Below are 16,599 nucleotides of genomic sequence, written 5' to 3' on the forward strand. Positions count from 1 at the left end.
GAACGCTTGATTAAAAACCGACGGGCACACTTTGGCATGCCCCTTAAAATTTCTGCGGAATTTTCTAGTTGATATTTACTAATCACCCAAAAGGGAGCTAACTTTAATTAATGCTAAAAATTGGGCTAACTACTGTTAATTACGTGGTATTTTCAGTGTTTTAGACTTGAACCACTTCTCTAAGTCTTATTTTAAAGTGGAAGTGTCAAATAAAGTTGGAAAGTCAAATATTTTTTCATTTCTGACACTGTCACGGATATTAGCCAGTTAATCTTCTGTGGGCTTTTTCTAGCTCCCGACTACTGTTGCTGTTCAAGCCGTCTTCCATCATGTCAACCCACTTCATGCATTTAAAAAATGACTCATTCCAAAATGCAAACATTTTTTTTTGTTGCCCTGAGAGTAACCCTTCAGGCCAGTTCTGTTCAGTTTCTCTCAGATGATTATTTTCCGTCAAGGACCTTCTGTTCTCGGGATCCATAAGTCATTTGGAAACCTTGCATACCATATTTACCAGCACTGAGTCTGGCAAAAAGAAAGGCATACAGTGTTTTAGGGTCACCTTTTGCTAAGCATATCAAGCCATGCATCCTGCCAGATCCTGATGATATTCTACCTTCTACTCTCACACCTGCTTTCCCCAGAGAGATGAAAAGTGTATGAAGAAATCTATAAAACACAACGGAGAGGGTTGCTGTGCTTAGCTCTGTTTGCTTAGTCCCTCTTTATTTGCTCTTGCGTGACAAACCTTAGATTCATTCGGCACAGGGGAGGCAGTTGAATACGCTTCAAGATTTTTATTTTTTATGCCACGAAGTGATGGAAAAATAGCCACATTAGTTGAAAATAATTGAAGAGTCGCAGTTCAAATGTTAATTGATGCATATCTGATGGAGTTAAACGACCTGATCTGAAATCAGTGCTACAACAGATATTTGACCCAGTATCAACAAATTGTCCCCCAGATATTTGGACAGAAGTGAGGCTTCATTAGGCTCTGGGATAAGACTGTAGCGACGATGCATCGCTCTGGAAATAAAAGCCAGAGAGCTGTTCTTTGAAGCTTTCACTCAGTGCTGCTGTTGCGTGGTGAAAGCTGAAGTGTGGAGGTTTACACCGTTTCATGATGTCAGCTGTCGGCTTGCTGTGGGTTGCATTGTGGCTACAGCGATGGTCCAGAAATAACCAAACAAAAGACGAATTGTACTCCAAATAATGATTCTTGGTGCAGCAAAGACACTTTCGCAGTTGTGGTTGTCGTTTTCGGTCAAAATTTACTTTTCACTTTAACTGATGTTTGTGCACCTCATAAAGCTGTGGAATAAACCCCACCTGACTGAGAAAAAGCTGCTGAATTGTCTCATTTCCCAGCAATCCAGTCGGCCAATAGATGTGATATTTATGGGATATTAATAAGACCCGGTGACAGCAAGGGTTGACGGAGCATAATAATTTGCAAATACATAAATTAAAGTGAAGTGGCGGCTACTGGAATCGGAGAAACCAACAGGATCCGCGGTTTGTTTTGAAAAAGTTCCAAATAATCACTTAACAATACAGCTGTAAAACCGCCGAGCTGAAATCTCATCTGACCAGTTGATAAGCACTTTCAAATTGCCCAGCAACTGGAGGTTTGTAATTAATCAGCTACGTAAAACATCTGCTGCACAGGAGAGCCGGGCGTTCAGCAGTCTGAGCACATATACATTCATCTAGGTAATTTAATTAGTCCAGCTTCAAAGGGAGAACATTTATGGAATAGCTTGAAACGGTTTAGAGGACTTTTTTTTTTTTTTGGCGCATTCCACCAACCACAAACTGTCCATCATTTATCAACCATCTCAAATAAAATCCATCTGTTGGCTTGAGCTAATATTTATATATTAGCTCTTCTTTTATTACAGAAATGTAGGAGATATTATCCTAACTTAAGAGTTGTAGAAAGTGTTCTTGCATAATATTATATCTATTACAAAATGTCCAAAAGTCTGAACTTAATTATTTCCTGAACTGCGGCGAACAGATGACATTCTAATGCTGCAACATAAAATAGCTTAATGTCTAGTATATTACTGTCTGGTTCAATTTGAGCAACATCACAGCTGAAGCGGCTCGTTCTTTAAAATTATTTTGGAATCTGAAAAAGAGAGATAAGGAGAAATGGACAACGGCTGAATATCTGAGCCAATAAAATTAGAATAGTAATGCAAGTGGTTTGTTTTTAATCAATCCCAGTTCCACGCTCGCAGACCTAAATGTTTTGCAAATAAAGTATACAGTGTGTTTACACTTGGTGTAAGGATTATCTATATCCTCTCTGAATAATGGTAGAAAATGTGATATTCCTGCAGAGCTATGGTTTTATTTGCTCTTATACTTTATTGATGTTCACTATAAATGAACATAAAATGGTTATATAGCAGGTAGGCCTGTCATGATAAACGATAAATCAATTAATCGCACGATAAATTAAACCTCGACCTCATTTGAATTATCGCTTTATCGTTTCTTCCTGCCTTTTTTTCTTTCTGTTGATGACACTGAATGAAAAAAGGCTCAGCTCCGGTGCTCTCCACTGACCCTCCCTTCCTCATTTCCTTAGTGTAATATCCAGCGCAGACGGCACAGTTGTCGGCCCATTTTCAAAACCTGAGAGACACATTAGCCGACAGAAATCCTAGGAATAACGGTGCATTAATCAATACTTTACTAGAATCTACCTGTGATGCATGTGGCTAGAATCAGCGTAAAGTCCTGACTGAATGAAAATCATTATAACCTATTTATGTCACGTTAACGAAGAACAGCTGAAAAGTTACCGGGTTTATCAACTGCGGTAGCAATTTGGCTCCAACTCCTCCCCTTGTCATTTCTATATTCTTTGCACGAAATGTTGAATAAACATTAATGTTGTTTCCATTTTATGTCCGCTGAACTTCGGGTTCAGCTGTTTGGGATTCCCCTCCGTAGTTTCCCCTTAGAAAGCGCAGAGGAGAATCCGCGCTTTCTGATTGGCTACCTGTCACATTCAGCGTTAAGCTCCCAGTCGGGGAAAACCCCTGATTTAGATCGGAGCGGCCACGACGATCTACATCACATTACAGGATGATCGGTTACAATCTTAGATCGGCCAACGATCTAAGATTGTCATAAGGGGGAAAATGGGGGCAAAAAATCGTGTAGTGTGAACTACTGCATTAGGTAGTCGGATGTGCTCGTCTTCTCTATTTAAATCTAGTAATTACCGAAGGCCAATATAGTATACAGACTTCGTAATCTGCACTCTTTTGGTTGAATGCAGTATTTATTTCCACTTTGGCTTTATGTTGTTTAGTTTTTATTCAAGTATGTTTCTTGTTAATGGAGTCTGAGAATCCATTTTATTTTTGTTTTTGGTTGTTTTACTTATTTAGTTTATTAGTTCCAGTGTTATGTGTTCTTTTGAAAATAAAGTGTATCTATCTATGGCAGGAAATAGCATCCATTCATCTACATTAAATCAGTGTCAAAAGGTCTTGAAACAATACTATCGTTTATAGAAATAATTTTTTAGACAATTAATTGCTCAGCAAAATTTGTTGTGACAGGCCTAATAGCAGGTCAATTATGGTAAGTGTGTATATAGCTGTAAAGCACAAAAAGCTATATCAGTTTTAGGGTTTAATATTTCCCAATTAAAATGGTTTTTGAGACAGAAAAGTTCAAGATGATCAATTTTACCTTTTTTTAATTAAGCACCTCTACAATCTTTGCATCATATATAAATAGTACCTTGCAGAATCATATTTTGTCTTATTTTCAAATTCAACTCATGTTCAAAAATATTTTATTGGTCTAAAAGTTTGACCACAAATTTCAAAGAATCCCACTTAGATTTTGTGGCACAACTGAAATGAAAGGTGCTTTATTGTTCATATTCAAACACTAAAGCACTAATATGTAGTTTATCACCATTTTTCAGACACCTGTAAATAAAATTATGTTTAGTAAATGGATTTCCATCAGATATAAAGTTTAAAAGACCATTGTTTTACAAAACATTATCCCAAACTTTGAACCCTTGAAAACAGAGCACAACGCAAGTGGTTTTTGAAATTAGCTTAAAAAGTTTTCTATATGCAGGAAACCACCAGATTATGTCGCATCATTGAGAGAAACAAAAGAACCGAGAGAAAACATGAAGTTTACAGTTGAAATAAGGGCAAACTAGAGAGCAGTAGAAGAAAATGAGGAAACCTGGTCAGTTTGTTGCATCGAATACCCCTAAAAACCTATTAAATCTTGTTGTAAAGTGACAAAATGTGAAAAAGTTGGTGTTTTTTATGCACTTGTCAAGTACAAATGACTTTGGGGTAGCAGATGTTTTCAAGGCACAACAACCCCATCAAGTCAAAATGATGAACTAAATTTTGAATCCGTATTGATCATTTAGTCTAACAAAGTTCCACTGTTGTCATAATTACATTTGGATTTACTGTCATTTGCAATTAATCCAGATTAATTTCTCTGGATTAATGGTTATAGATTCAGCAGATGACAGCAAATTATAATCCCTGTTTTAATTAGCAATAAATAAGCAGCAAGCAGCATCTACATTACAGAAACTGAAGCATTTTATCACCTGAGACGGCAGACTGTGGGGGTTTTCTCCGAAATGAACTGGTGATTAATCAGATACGTGCATCGTTGCGACAAACTCGTCGCGGGACGGTACAAACTTCCACTGGGGCTCGTGCTCCACTTTCCAGCTGTGAAATGTTCTGCTGACCGTTTACAGATAACCGTCACTGCTGCGAGTCTCCCCAAATGCACTTTTTTATTTTTTAATGGCATTTTCCATTCTACACACCACAGTATGGTTACCATAGCAACATATGCCACATGATTTCAGCAGGGGAATCAGGTCACATGTTTGCTACATTAGATATGACCTTTAGTTCACTTACCAGATCTAATAGTTGGTTTCCTGGGTTTCTGGTGGCCGTTTTTGTGATGTACTTCTGGATTTTGTTTCTTTCCTGGATAGATACCAGTTCATTCCTTCTATTCTGTGTATTAAATATAGGATTTTTCCAATGCGGTGCTTAGTAGGGCTATGGGACATGGACTTAAAGTTTTATCACGACATGTTGTGATACCATTGTGATTACAATAAAAGTGATAAGTGACTGTATGGCTGTAACTGTGTGTCACAGCAATTGAAAAACATTTCTTCTCATTTTTAATGCACCAGTCAAATGAAATGTTGGTTTGTGTCACTAAGCTGCACACAGTTACCGTATTTTCAAATGCATTGCTATTTACTGAAGCTTTCGGTAAAACTATCAAACCCAACAATTAAGACAGTTTTAAACATATTTAATTGGAATTTATTGTGATAACAATAAATCTAAATTCTTATCATTATAAGAAGTTCTCACCATAAACAATGCAAGTTCTGGAAAATGGTGCTTTATTCTTCTATTGTCAACAAGGTGCAATTTATGTCTTTAACTCATATTTTCCTAAACTTGTTGCTGAGACCTGATGGTGCATAATTTCTGTTATTTCCACTTGTTTAACAAATGACCACCGGTTCGCTGGACTGAACCTGGTTGCCAAGTTTCTCTGCTTTCTACTGAATTTGTGGCTAAAATTGTTCAAATTCTGTTTGACGTTTTATTAGTGGTGGTTGTACAGGTGTTGGCTGTTAAAATGAGCAACTAATAAATCCCGGCCTGTCTTGGTATTCTGTTTAAATGTTCATCAATGTAGCGGTGGTAGCCACTATTGATGTTGCTGAAGAAGTTAATTTCTGGGTCAATGTCCTGCCCCATGTCTTTGTGTTCAGGGTATTGAGTGGATTAAAGCTGCAGATTCTCGTGCTCAGCAGTTTTGTGCTGCCTGTGCCTGTAGTTGTTTTCTCTAACTTTTCTCGTTGTGTAGTTTGGCTTCTTTTTGCTTCTCCAGCTCCATTATTTTCTCTTAGCTTTGCTTCTTCTGAAGTTTGATGAAATTTTTTGTGGTTTGCAGTTTTCCCCTTGGCTTTTCTTGAATTGTGTTTTTTTTTTTTCTTCGTTATTTTAGCTAAGTCTGCATTCTGTCTTGTGATGTGTGTTCAGATAATGTCTGAACCTTTTATTTTTCTTATTCTGTGTAAGTTTTCAGTTCTTATTTTCAGTCTCAATAGTTTGTAAATCCCCTTTTCCACAGCAGAGTTCAGCTCCTGCTTTTCCTGTTCACTTCAAATCTCCCACATATTGGAAAAAACAGTGACTGGTTACTCCATGTGGTTTTTGTTTAACCTGCTGGATTTCACCCTTTTTATTTAGCACAGCTGGAGCGTGTGACCAAAGCATCATTTTCAAATGAGTAACAGTATCATTTGCTCCAGTTTGCTGCTCCACCAGGTTTTCCTGGAATGCAATCCTCTTATGTTTTTGGCATTTTGCAGCCGCACGGATTTAACTTCCTTCAATAGGTATCGGATCGATCCCTATTCTACTTTTGCCTCAGATACGTACCGGAAAGTTGCACAACGTTTTTTCATTTAGCTTGTGTCATCAGTATTTGGATTTTTCTTCCATCCTATCAATGTTTTGCTCAGTTTATGCTGCGACTCAGAACAGATTCAGTCTAGCTGTTTTGTGATGAGCTGAATCTCTTAAGCAGCATCAGAGTTTTCAAAGTTCAGTTAAGGCATCTGTTATTGTTGGAGATTAAATGCACCTTGGTTGCCACACTTTCAACCCACTGTGGAGCAATAGAGGCTATTTCTGTTCTACTTTCTTTGTCTTTTTAACATCTCGGTATTTAATATTTAAGTATATAATGTTATGGTTGACACAGATTCTTTATTTCCCTACCTTTCATATACCACTGCTTGTGGCCCAGTTGTTTGAGAAACTAATTCCTTGTGTAAAAGCCACTTTATCTTTTATGAAGCAGATGGATGTTATTTGTGTTGACCAGAGCAGCAGAGATCCAACAGTGAGCTGAGAGAGAGTCCCCAGATCACACACTCATTAAATTTCAATTTGTAGCACAGCTCATTTGAAGCATAAATGTGGGACACATTGAAACAAACAAACAAAAAAAAAAGCTTAAGGTATTTAAATTTACTATATGGACGAGAACGTTTGTTGAGCATTAGCAGATTTAGCCCTGAAATCCACTTTAGACATGTCGCCTTCTCATAGTGGGAACAAAGCCATTTAATTCAGTAAAAATCAAACGCGTAACACGTTTCTCAGAAATATCAAGAAGGTCTGGGGAACGTTTTTAAAAATGTAGTGCAATCTTGGACAAGAATTTAACACAAATGTTGGTTTTGACATCTTGAAACATGTTGTTACAAACAGTCCATTGTGTTTTGTTTGGCACTCAGTTTTGTTAGAGCATAAGGTTTTTTGGGGACAAAGTTGTGCATGCTGCCTTATCCAAGGATCCTGTCATGTGTTGATGATGGAACGGCCGAGCTTCTGCTTCTGCTTTGAAAATGGCCTCCTTGTCTGCAATGCAACATCAGCCTCAAACTACCAAAACCTTTGATGTAAAACTAGATCAATATGAAATATATTCTCCATTCCCCACCATTTTTTGACTACACTAAATTATTTTTGTGTCTATTTAAGGATTGTAAGGTTTGGGCAATTTGCAGAATCCCCATTTTATTTGAACCATAATTCATTAATTTGATAAGTACCTATTTTAGACTTAAAATCTAATATCTGGGTATTTGGGGAACATAACAGTATGAGCATTTTTAATTATGATCATTGGAAGCAATTTAATCATATTTCCCATTTTGACTTGAACATAAGTGCTATTATTAAAACTATTATTGTTATTATGACTATTATCTTTAGCCATGGTAGTCAGATGCACTTAGCTATGTAGCTAGTATTAGATATAGCTTTAGCTAATATTATTTGAAGTTCAGGTCACAGACTGCTGAAGGCTCTTATTGTAAATGAATTTCCTGTCTTCTTCAGAAATAAGAAAAAAAAGTGATATTGTTGTTTTGGCTGCCCAGGCGAGCAACAAACAGCCTCAGCCAGTGTGTTGGGAGTTTCAGGTTGTTTGAGAGTTTAGCAAACACACCAGACCCACACTGAAGACGACAACCATCTGGGTAAAGGTTAACTGGCTGGAGACGCACTGCAACATTTTCCCTCTGATTTCCAGTTCCAAGTCTGCATCATTCTGCTGCAGCTGAGGTCAGCTGGCAGGACGAGTCGGCACAGAAATCTTGGTAGAAGGTGAAAAGACTGGAAGCTGTGAGTGTGAGGGGAGAAGAGCGGTCAAATGTTTGAATTTCTTTAGCCACAAGATCAGCTGCAGTGGATTTTTTTTCTTTTAAAACCTTCCTTGCAACAATAAATCAATGCAAAACAGCTGTGAATGTCATTTAAACTATAAACTAATTGCAATGACTTGGTGATAAAACACACAAAAGAGTACTTAGGACGAAAGTAAAGAAGAGCTTCATTAGAATAAACTCAGCTCACTTATTGAACATAAAGGTAACGTGATTTAATTTAAATATTGACATTTCACTCACTGTCCAGCTTTTGGTGAAACTTAGTGTTCCAAAGACTTTCATTTTGTCGGTGAGTTGCAGACAATTATAACTTGCTTTTAATTATTAGAAGGTTTTCTATGACCGCCACCTACTGGTGTGTTTGCTGGTCAAATTGTCGCTGTTTTTATTGTTTCTATGAGTTTGATGTGCTCAGTTGATTTTAGCTGGTTAGAAAAAGCCTGTATTGTGTCATCCCTTAGCAGAGTCAGTTGTTGAATCTGTAGTCTTAAAAATCCATAAAGACAATGAAAGCCGTGTATACTGTCTTTGGCTTTTCTGAGCATTACTTGCTCGGCCAGAGGACTAAAAAAGTGGAACATTTTTTCTTGTAGAGTCATAATGCTGAAAGTATAGCAACATTTTTTTGGCATTTGGAAATATCCTTGTTTTACTTTCACTTCTTTCTGACTGAAACCTGATTTAACATTCTGAATTTTACCATGGTAATCCTCGAAATCGGAAACCGTTTCATTCATACGTACAACATCTCTCTCTCTCTTTTTCTGTCTGAGCAAACCAAATGGGACGATTGTTGATTTCAAGAGAAAACAGGGTTACGTCAAAAACTATTTCCATCATGGGAGAAGAAATTGAGGTTGTTGAGGAGTTAGAATAGCTCAGTGTTCTTCTGGAGAACAGACTGGACTGGAGATGTAAAAGTGAAGACAAGAAGGGACAGAGCAGACTTCTAGAGAAGCTTGGATCCTTTCAGTGTTTGCAGCAAGAAATCAAATATTTTCTTTGAGTCTGTTGAAAGTGTAATCTCAACATCAGCATCAGCAGCAGGGATTTTGGTTCTGTTCTGTACTGTGGAACCTCTGGAGATGATGGTGAAAATAAATATTATTCATAGAAATCAAAAGATTATGGACAACTCTCTTCATCAGACTGTTATACAACAAAAGAATATCTTCAGTTAGAGGGCTCTTCTAGATTGCTGTAACACAGACAGCTACAGGAGATCCTTACTGCCTACAGCCATTAGCATGCAAAACAACCCTTTGGATAATAACTTGGACAATTTGAGTTGCATCATCATTCAATGTCCCTCTGGGATAAATGAGGTGTTTTTGAGTTCAAACTGAAATGCTGTGGTTGCATTTTTTAAATTAAATTTATTTATTGTAATTAAGAAAATGAAATGGCATGTCTAATGGCACACTACATGTTTCCGACTAAATAAAAAAAAATCCTCTGTTTTTGTTTACCTTCTTTGTTGCACGCCACAACATGATGCAACGGCAGCAGGATGTGTGGAAATTCTGAGAAAAGTTGAATCCCTTTCAGAGTTTAATGTCCTCACAAAACTTAGTTAAATATTAAGTTTGCACTGAGGCATTTTCAATATAATATACTTTTATTGGTAAACCAAACACAACCTCTTATACTCCATGGTTAATAACTTCTCTCCATGAATAATTCATCAATACCTGTAAATATGGTGGCCAATAATCCTCCATTTAACATTTCGAGAATGAAAGGGAAAATATATCCATAATACAGCAAACATTGGTGACTGCAGTCTTACTCCTGGAGAACATAATTAGTTCCACATGACTAATCGGTGAATGCGGACGGGGATTATGGATCCGTTAGAAAATTGAAAACAAATGCGGATCAATATCAATATGACCTGTTTTTATGTTTTTCAATTAAACTACGGTTGGTTTACAATACTGATTTGAAATGCTTATTCACACCAAACTGTTTTAGGCTCAAACTGATTTGTGATGCTGGATGTTGTCTTAGTATGATAATAATACTGATATAGCAAAACAATATTGTTCACAGCTAAGCATTTAAAATCAATAAGTTTTGAAGCTGACTGAGTGCAATCAAGTGAATAAAACTCAATTTTTAAAAAGGCATTTAATATAATGTACATGAGCAGTTTTGAAGATAAAGAATGTCTGATCATCTTATAATAAACTGTATTTAATTCAAGGACATTTCATGGGATAGTTTATAGTCTAGTAAAAAAAAAATCATGTAGAAACCTTAAGTGGGCTTAAGAATTATCTGCATAAGTGTGATATTTGCTGTTAGTTTAGAAAAAACAGAAGAATTTTATTTACACAAAAACCCTTTAAATAAACCCCACAGTGGTGCAGCTGTTGGCTGTTGCCTTGTAGTGAGTCTGAATCCCGAACTGAGGTTTGTCTTCAGTGTCCATGTTCTCCCTGTGAATGTCTGGTTCTAACCAGGTTCTCCAGTTTCCTCCCACAATCCATAAACATGACTGTTGGCTTAACTGAGCTCTCTGAGTTCTCCTTTGGTGTGTGTGCGTGTATGTGTGTGAGCCAAGCACCTCATTATTGTTTGTCCTTTTAATACAGCATTGCGTCAGGTTCTTGTATTTTGAGTTCTGATGTGTGTATCTAAATTTTTAAGTGAGATCTATGCTCAAACAAGATTTTTGACAACTTACTACGTCTTTCTAGCAGAAGTGAAAAGGGGTGTCCGTTTAGTGTTGCAAAAAACTGGTTTGACAAAATTGTCCCGCTAATACACCGAAACACGTATAGGTGTGTGTGTGTGTGCAGAGTTGTTTGTCTTGTTAATCTGCGTCCTCCGATGGACTGGTGACCCATCTAGGATGAACCTCATCCCAGATCTGGTGAATGTAAAGGCCACTGCAGTACAGTGAAGCCATGGTGATGTTAGGGAAACTAGCTGGAGAGCATTTGAGCTTTGTGACATGGTGCATTAGAAGTAGGCATTGACAGATGGCGGTCACACGGGATGGACTTGGTCATCAAAGATGCTCAGGTAGTCTGTAGGAGTTAAATGATGCTTGACTGTCACCACCTGCCCAAATCTTTGACACAAGCCAGGACGGATCTATGTTTTGGTCATGGATCTGTCTGTTTAGGTCAGATTCAAACTTGCCGTCTAAATGCTGCAGCTGAAATCAACTCAACTGGCCAGGAAACTTCTTTTTTCAATCTGTTATTGTCCAAGTTTAGAGATTTCATTTGTAGTTTTGCATCAGTTAGCTGTACAGTAGCACATCTGCTGAAATGTTTATTATTTTGGGCATTCATAGATGGTATCCATGGCTGGAGCATGGCATTAGCCATATATATAATATGAGTGATTTATTGCATCAACAGACACTTGTGTGTGATTTTAATTGCATTTTTGACATTAGCAAAATATTGAAAAAGTTTTGGGCAAAAATGTGATGGGAACACATTTTTGCACGAAAAATGTGCAATTTTTTTTCTTTTTTTTAAATCAATGGCTAGTAGTTAATTCAGAAGACTGTTCCCTCACTTGTCGTCTGAAGATAACGCCTACATGGGATTCAATCAATTCAAGCCGCCCATCATGAAAGTGAAATAAAGCTGATGCGTCCAAATGTGAAATGCTTAAGGTATGCTATTTAAAAGAGGCGTCAGATCAGCATAATATGGAACTTCTTTTGAATTGTAATTTCATGTTTGGATAATTAGATGCCAACATGGCCATCTGTGACACTGCAAATGTAGCCTGTAGCACGGTGTGGCAAAATAAAACACTGAGAGGTGTGAATGGCGTGCGTTGACCCTCGAGCAGCAGCCTTAAAACCCACACCTGAGCTTAATCAAGCAGACAACTTTAGTCTGCTTCGCTGGATCAAACGAGCATCTGGTGATTTGTTGGGATTGCTTTTTCTTTTATGTGTTCAAATCTCATTCCGGTGATTCTATTGTTTCCCATGACTCCCTTTTGCTCCTCTATTAGCTGTCAAACATTCCTCTGCCCTTCCTTCCTCTCCACAGAGGGCCCTCTCTGAACGGCGCATCCTTCATCTCATATACTGGATTATTTCTGCAGCGGATGGTGCGCGTTCATTGGTTTCCATGATGGTCATGAGGGGATAGTGAGCAGAGCTGTGTTAATGCAAGCATCCCTTCAGATGGAACTTGCTCTGTTTACTAGGGCCTCAGTTTTCATCCTCAGCTCAGTGGATGCAGCTGTCATGGCTGGTGGCAGGGTATCATGTTCTCGAACACTGCTCAGCATCGGGGGCCAACTCAGCATGTCCATGGTGTTCAGCGCCGCTCGCATTCTGTGACAGGATTTGGATTCGTACTGACTTTTTGGATAGATTTCAGCAGGAAATGGGAGAAACTTTCATAAATATGAATGGGAAAAAAAATCTATTAAATATTCAGTTGCTTTATATTGTATTGCCGAACAGTGAGAAATGCATTAAAGCATGTTTAGAAGCTTTTAATAAACAACGCTTTCAATTAAGGTCGACATTAATATACAAGCTTTTATTTTGGTTTTTACATATTTGTACATCCGTCTCTAGAGGAGTCGGAGCCTCACAAGCCATAAAGTGGATGTAAAAATACATTTTATCTGGAGTTTGGGGAGGGATATAAAGATTACAACTAAAGTCAACTAAAAAAAGGCATTTTCGGCTGGTGCAACCTTTATGCAATGGCTAAAATTGATCAGATCGCATCACAACAAAAAGGTGATTGCTACGTTTCAGGATCTCTCTAGGCGAAGCAAAGCAACGAGCAGGTATCATTTATGATGTGGCATCTGAGCGAATATTATGTCAAATCGTGTCAAGTCTGCTGAAACTGCAAGACCAGCACCGACCCGTTAGGTCACAACACCTCTGAGGATGTCCTGTGATATGTGCAACCTGCAACAAGGACAAGGGGAGAGCGAGGTGGAACACCTGTTCTTGTGGTGCAACAATGATTAGCAGAAATCAAAAACAAGTTCTCTGCTCAGTGGATTTGTCATTGACGACATAAGAAAGACGGTAAATAATACAGTAATGCAGAGACAAACTACCTGCACCCTTCAGTGTGTGTGACATGGCTCGTCTGCCTTACCTCGCCCTGCATTTAGAGAGGAAATGTGAAAATTCAGCAGTTTTCAACATTGTGACCATAACCTTGACCTGTGACAATGAAATCTACTAAATAGCAGTGATATTAGGCCACCAACTGTCTTGTTTTTGGACTGACTGGCTTCCCAGGAATTAACGCGCTCACAGATTCTGTTCATGGCAGAGTGAGATGCTTTCTGGAAAACGTGATATCACATGCAAAAGGTCAACAGATGAGATGGATGGATGGATATGTGTGTTACCTGGATCTGCAATTTCAAATATTAAGCTTTAAAAAGATTTAATAGAAGCGAATAATTTTTCTGCTAGACTGTTTCCAGTTCTTTCCCATCATATTTGATATGATATAGTTTGGATTTCTTTATTATTTAAGTAACAATGTTTATTGCAAAACAGAAATGTAAATAAATAACATAAAATAGCTTTTGTTTACATTGATAAATTCATTTTTAAATGAGAAAAGTTGCCAATGACAGACCTAGTTTGCGCACTCTGTTTGCTTTCTTGATTTTTACTTTTGGTTGGGTTGTTCATGTCCTCATAAATATAGAAAATTACTCTCTGCCCTCCCCTTGATCCTCAGAAACCACAGACATGATTTCCATTTTCATGGTTCAATAAACGACTGTCGTTTCTCCACCCTAGATGCTGCACTGACTCTCAGGAGGGCCCCATAAGTTGAAGGTTTGAGGTCCCACAGCAAGGACAAAAGGAAGTTGGTTCAAATCTAAACTCTATCATGACAGAAAGACAATAACAAATACATTTTAACATAATGATAATGGGAAAACATCCAGAGAATCTGGCAGAGAGATAAAAAACATTTGATAATCAGTACTGGGAAGCTGGAGTGAATGGCAGATGTTCACAGTGCTAATGAACTACTGGTGTGGTAAGCTGGAAACTGGGACAAATGAAGGAATCCCATGGATGGGAATTAATAGACAAAAAAAGCAATAAATTCGAATAAACAAAGAAGTACAAACAAAAAGAAAAAAACAAATAACAGTGATTTCTTCTACATTGTTTAAGCAGAGTTTGACATTACTACAATTATTACACAGCAACATTTGTGGAAGTTCAGTCCATATGTTCATATCTGGCTATGAGTTTCTCCACATAGCTTGACAAATGAGTGACGCCTTTAAAGTATCGCCTTCTTAAATTTAGCGGAGACATTGAAGGATTTCAGGGACACTCTTAACTCTCGCTCTGTCATCATGAGAGCCTGGCAGCACATGTAATTTTACCACTGTGAAAGGCGGTAGCTCCACTCAGGTGTGCTCAGTCTCATAGTGGAGACAATAACTGCCTGTGCTGTTCTTTCCTTTGGTAATTGTCTTTTGATTGAGGTCATCGGGACAATTAAAACCATTGAGGGATGAAAAGTGGTAGTGGGAGACTTTAGACAGCTATGCCAGGTGGTGCTGGAGATGAACAAAGCGCATGCAGGAGATAATTGGGTGTGGAAAAAGCCGATGAAGTAAGGAGAGGACAATGTACGGAAAGTTGTCTACTGTTGTATGGCAGTCTATTAAATGTGTGGATTTTTTTTTTCTTTCTTTTTAAGGCTGCATTCACACCAACCATGTTTGGTCCGCTTTGAGCGAGCGCTGCTTCATTTGCCTTGAAAGTCTGGTTTGAATACGGAGTTGAAATCTGATGCAGACCAGAAAAAGCAAACTTTGAACCACCTAAAAACTTAGGACTCGGTTCGGTTGAAGTGAACTGTGGCACAGTTTGAATGCATATATGAATAGCAAGTGGACAACAGACCACTTCCAGAATAGGAAGTAAACTTTAGTGCAGAGGATTCTGGGTAACTATAACCAAAACAAACATATGAGTTCAGTGCTAACTGGAAAAATATCTTGTGGCCTTTTGCCAATGACAAAAAAAAAAAAAATCATTCAACTACTAAAATCTGATGCTACTAGAAGGAAGTTGTTGTTAGTGTCTCTGTTAGAAATTTTGTCATTTCTTTCAGTAGTTGTTGGTTCAGGTGAGGGGAGGGGGAAAGATGTTTTTCAAAGGGTTTGGTTTGTTTGTCACAGTGCAGCTGAAAATTTAATAAATATTGCAATTCTGGCTCCAGAGTATCAGGCATGAAAAAAACACCCTTAAAGTGTTAAAGTTAGCCAGAGAGTGTAATTAGTGATTATGAGTTTCTCTGTGGTTTGGAAGATTTAGGCTAAAATCATAATCTTTTCTTCTAGGTTTCATGTCTAGCTGCTGTGTTGTGGTGCATTTATATATATGTAACAAATGCTAAGCAGTAAAACAACTTGAATAAAACAAAATGTCTCAATGATAAAGGTAAGGTTTAAATAGGAGGAACAAAACATGAGGCCTGACAGGCAGGATGTGGTTTCATTTGGTTTTTTAGGTTCATATAAAAACAGAAACTGTCCCCATCAGGAGATTCCTGCACACAGCACAGCAGACGGCCATTGTTACAAAAAGTGTAGCTAAATCCATAATATACTTGGAAACACTAGTTATTATAGTCAAAGTGTCTGAAGATGATTTGCATTATTCATAATGTCTGCTACAAGTAAAATGCAAAAAAAAAAAATCATGACCTGTCAATAGTTAAGAGACGAGGTTTTGCTTGTTGCATGATGAGTCACTGTAAATCTGAAATGGTTATTGATGAAAGCAAAATGCATCAGTCAGCCAAGCTGTGTCAAAAGCAGGTCAGTGGTTTTTCCAGGCTGTCATTTGTGACAAAAAAACTTGATAAACTATTCAAAGTGGGGAAAGGAAATGGTTTCTGGGCATTCAAACGTTTGCCTGACAGTCGTCTGAGTGACGGTTATGAGGCCAGAGTTATAAAATAAATACTCATCTCTCCAAATTCTCTATTATTTATCTACTCTAGCTATTCTATTTTATATTCTTTTTTTATGTTCAGGGTGTGTTGCAGTTCTAAATTGTCCTGTCTGTCTCTGCAGACGATGTGGAATTGAAATCTGTTTCAATCTTTGTATTTTGTATATATCTCAGGAAGATTTAAACCAAAAAAGCGACTGCGATTAAATTTAGATTTGTGTCAAAGATTTGTTGTGTAAATCAGTTGCTTGCAGCTGCTAGCAACTCACTAAGGCTTTATGGGGTTGACATGTATCCTGATTTATTAATGGACCAGCTGTAGTTCCCCAAAAAACTTCAAATT

At 37.7% G+C, this 16,599-nt stretch overlaps 1 protein-coding gene across 5 annotated transcripts in view; it reads left to right on the forward strand.

The window, feature by feature from the left end:
• The window catches only part of cntn5 (contactin 5), a 155,231-nt gene that overhangs the window by 14,883 nt on the left and 123,749 nt on the right, over positions 1–16,599 (forward strand). Inside the window, exon 1 of one of the 5 annotated variants that reach the window (XM_016680664.1) lies at positions 12,838–12,850. The exons of the other annotated variants lie outside the window; for them this stretch is intronic. The gene's annotated coding sequence lies outside the window, so the exon portion shown is untranslated. Of the gene's footprint in view, positions 1–12,837; positions 12,851–16,599 lie in introns of those variants that run through there. 5 annotated transcript variants of the gene reach the window in all.

Source organism: Poecilia formosa, unplaced genomic scaffold, assembly GCF_000485575.1.
Source record: "Poecilia formosa unplaced genomic scaffold, Poecilia_formosa-5.1.2 Scaffold252, whole genome shotgun sequence".
In the NCBI taxonomy this organism is placed as follows: domain Eukaryota; kingdom Metazoa; phylum Chordata; class Actinopteri; order Cyprinodontiformes; family Poeciliidae; genus Poecilia; species Poecilia formosa.